Raw genomic sequence first — 4,098 nt, 5'->3', positions numbered from 1 at the left:
GAGAGAGAGAGAGAGAGAGAGAGAGAGAGAGAGAGTGAGAGAGAGGGGGGGATACAAGGATCTATCATACAGTTTCCATGTACCAAATTGACTCACAAGGCATTAGTCAGCTTATAGTAAAAGTGCAGGCAAGCCAATTTTGGAAGTGAAGGACAAGATGGGGGTGGGGGAGAAGGTCAATTCACTGGAATTTTATTTTATCTCTTTTTGGAGACAAAAAAAAAATAAACAAAGCACTGTTGGACATGGCACGATTTGAACTGAGAATGCCAAGAGCCAAATGAAAGGATACTGCATATTTTCTTGGTTCTGTATTGATTCTGCTAACTGGCCTCCTCACATTATGCTTATTTTGTATATATAATACATGTGCATAGTATATTGCCATTCAAAGTATAGGAAGCTAAATTCTTGTTTGTGATATGTTTTAGTATATACGTGGTTTGTGGTGGGAAGGTGTGCATATGCTCATGTACAAAATAAAGGTAAAAACCCCCTTTAGTCATGAAGTACAAGTCTGGGCAAGTTTACTTTTGGAAAACCAGCAGTTGCCCATGCATACCAGCCTCTCCTCTCCAGGCCATCAATGTAATCCAAGAGGAAGGCAAAGGCCAATACAGCTTGGCACCAGTGATGTCTCAACTCATTTCTACAGCTTAAAGAACTGGAGCAATGTGAGATAAAGTGTCTTGCTCAAGAACACAAAGCACAGTCCCATCCAGGAATCGAACACACTACCTCATGATTCTGAGCCCATCGCTCTAACCACTGAGCCATGCAACATTACAAAATGATATATGTGTGTGTATGGGTCTGTGTGTGTCTGTGTGCTGTGTGTTGTATGCATATATGTATATATATATATATATGTGTATGTGTGTGTATACAGTGATAGACAGATAGATAGATATAATGCATACATCTATACGTGTGTGTGCTGTGTGTGTGTGTGTGTGTGTGCTGTGTGTGTGTGTGTGTGTATGTGTGTGTGTATGTATATATATATATATATATATATATATATATATATATATATATATATATATATATATATATATATGAGAAATTTAACAGTAGCAATCATACAGTTAACTGTATACACAAGATTTAGTACATATATCTATTGCTGCATACAATTTTCTTTATTAATATCAGAACATAGTGAGAGAATAATTACCATGAAATATTCTAATAATATGCCACTCCACCAAGTGGTATATTAGTCATGGCATTAAATATAGCCATTATTTATGGATATCACTTGTGCAAATGAACAAGTGGATATCTGTGCATGCTTACATATATGTACTTGTAAGTACATGTTTGTATGTGTTTGTATATGTGAATAAGTGTGTGCGTGTGTTAATGTACCTACATATGTTAGTTGTGTTTAATTTCACATGCTCATAACTACATATGTGATGCTATATATGTGCACATGTCTATGTATGTGTATGGCTATGTGGATTCCAGCTTGTAATGCCTATAGATGTATGTGTGTCTGTTCATGTGCACATGCGTGTATTGTGTGTTGTCTTGACACATACATATGTAAGCATTTGCATATGCATACACACAATATATAGACAAGTGTATGTGCTTGTATATCTCTGTACGTTTAAGCGTCTTTGCATTTGTGAATGTAAGCAACAATGAAGAGTCCTAACTTGTGTTGTTTGTAAGATATTTTTGCAGTAACTTGTAGAACTAATACACTTTTCTTTTAGAAGATATGTGGCCAATGTTGATTGTGGACTGTCATCTCATTGATTCTGAGATCAAATCCACAATATGTAGTGCCTTTACAGAGGGTCTAAAGTCTCCCTTGGTTTTATTGCTGAATCATATTATATCATTATACAATATATGTTGCGTGTTCTCTCGTGGAAGTAATACAAGAAACGAACTTTAAAATAACAGTGAGACTTTATTCCTCCAGAAAGTAGTACAGTAGATAAGGTAAGAAACATCATGAATTCTGATGGTTGTAGTTAATCCATCATTTGGACAATTCAGCTTGGGTCCTTGTTAGTTACATGTGCTCCGTTATATTAATTTTGCTCTGGTGAATAACGGCAGGAAATCAACTTAACATGCCTTCATGAAAATCACTCACCCCTCTGCACTGATTTATAGGAAACAAAAAGAGGCTCCAGGGGGCATAGAGATTAGTTGTTTGAAAATATATTACGCGTAATGTGATTGGGCCTTTGATCCAAATCTCACACAATACTCAACCAATCGCAGCACAGGACTCAACCAATGTTGAAAACTCACATGATAGGTAAACCTATCATTACAGATTATTGTGCTGAGCCTATATCAGTTTAATGTATTCAATATGCCATAATAGAAATTGGTCTCACTACAGTGCATTGTTACATTTGTAAACTTATGCTGTATACCTACACGACTGAGAATACCTAGCTGAGGAGAACCCAGTATCATCCAGGAATTTTCTTTGGGAAGCTGGTTCATCTTTCACTTAATCCAAGAGGTAAGACACAACAATTATCAGCCCAGTTAAGACCTGAGGGGATATTCACCTTCATTTTTGTTAATCCTTTAGCATTCAGATTACACATCAGATTACTCATTCAGATTACACAATTCTTATTTATTCACATTGTTTTGAATTAATCCTGCATTATCCTATAGCCTTGACATTTTAATGATGTGATTACATATTTTTATAATAACATTGTTGGGTAGACGTGAGAGACTGGATCTAGCCAGTTTGAATATAAAACAAGTAGAATATTTTGACTTGATATGACTGGTAAAATGCTAAAGGGGTACAGTTGCATGTCACTTATGGTATGGTCAAGGATTATGATAGCGAAATGAGACAACAATCACAAGCTGGATTGAGCTATCCTTCCTTTGAATCTCAAGAATGCATGAAATTAGCATATGTGTGTATAGATACATATGAATGTATAAAAATATACAGGGGTTGGACAAAATAATGGAAACACCTTAAAATTTCAAAGAAATTAATTTTAATATGGGGTAAGAACTGCTTTGGCAGTAATTACAGCTTGAATTCTATAAGGTATGGACTCATACAAACTTTGAATTGTTTCCAAAGGAATTTTTGTCCATTCTTCAGCTAAAACAGTCTCCAGTTCCTGTAGTGATGATGGTGGAGGATATCGACTCCTTATTTGTTTTTCTAAAATGCACCATAAATGTTCAATAATATTGAGATCTGGGGACTGTGGTGGCCAGATAAGATGTCCAACTTCACTAGAATGTTCCTTGTGCCATTCAGTAATAACTTTAGCTGTGTGAATTCATGCATTATCATCCTGAAAGATTGCGCTTCCCTCCAGAAACAGTTTCGCAAGTATAGGATGGATTTGATCATATGAAATGCTTAAATAGTCTTGACTATTAATTCTTCCATGAAGGTAAACCGTTGGGCCAGCATATTTCCAAGATACAGCGCCCCCCCCCCCCCGATCATTACAGATCCTCCTGCATGTTTAACAGTTGGGTCATATGCTTCTTTTGGCTGTCTCCACATGTATACTCGGTCAGTGGTCAGAAATAAGGTAAAGGATAACGAGTCTGAGAAAATAACATTCTTCCACTGCTCTAGGGACCAATTCTGTAGGTTTTTACCCCACTCTAAATGCTTTGCAACATTTGTTTTTGAAAGTAGTGGTTTTCTGATTGCAGCCCACCCGTGAAATCTGGGTTCTCAAGGTGGTCATTAAGCTCTACAGTAATTTTGGGATTTGTACTTTTGTGATCCTTTATAACAATTTGCATACAACATTATTCTCTTAAATATAGAACTGAATTCACATAAGCACCAACAACTTGACCTCTTTGAAAGTTCAATAAATCTGTCTTTTTAATGAATTTTAATTACCATTTTCTGATGATATCTGAAAAGAAACAGCAAATTTAGCAAAACATATTAAGCAACACTAATAATAAATCAAAAAACAAAAATAAACAAGCTTTTGATGGTTTTATAGATATTTCAAAATTTTGATTCCATGATGCTAGGTGTTTCCATTATTTTGTCCAACCCCTGTATATGTAGTAAATAATATTTATATAAAAACAATATATATATGTTTACAA

The sequence above is a fragment of the Octopus bimaculoides genome, chromosome 4 (assembly GCF_001194135.2).
Source record: "Octopus bimaculoides isolate UCB-OBI-ISO-001 chromosome 4, ASM119413v2, whole genome shotgun sequence".
Classification (NCBI taxonomy): domain Eukaryota; kingdom Metazoa; phylum Mollusca; class Cephalopoda; order Octopoda; family Octopodidae; genus Octopus; species Octopus bimaculoides.
The sequence above is the reverse complement of the archived record's forward strand: the minus strand, read 5'-3'. Positions refer to the sequence as shown.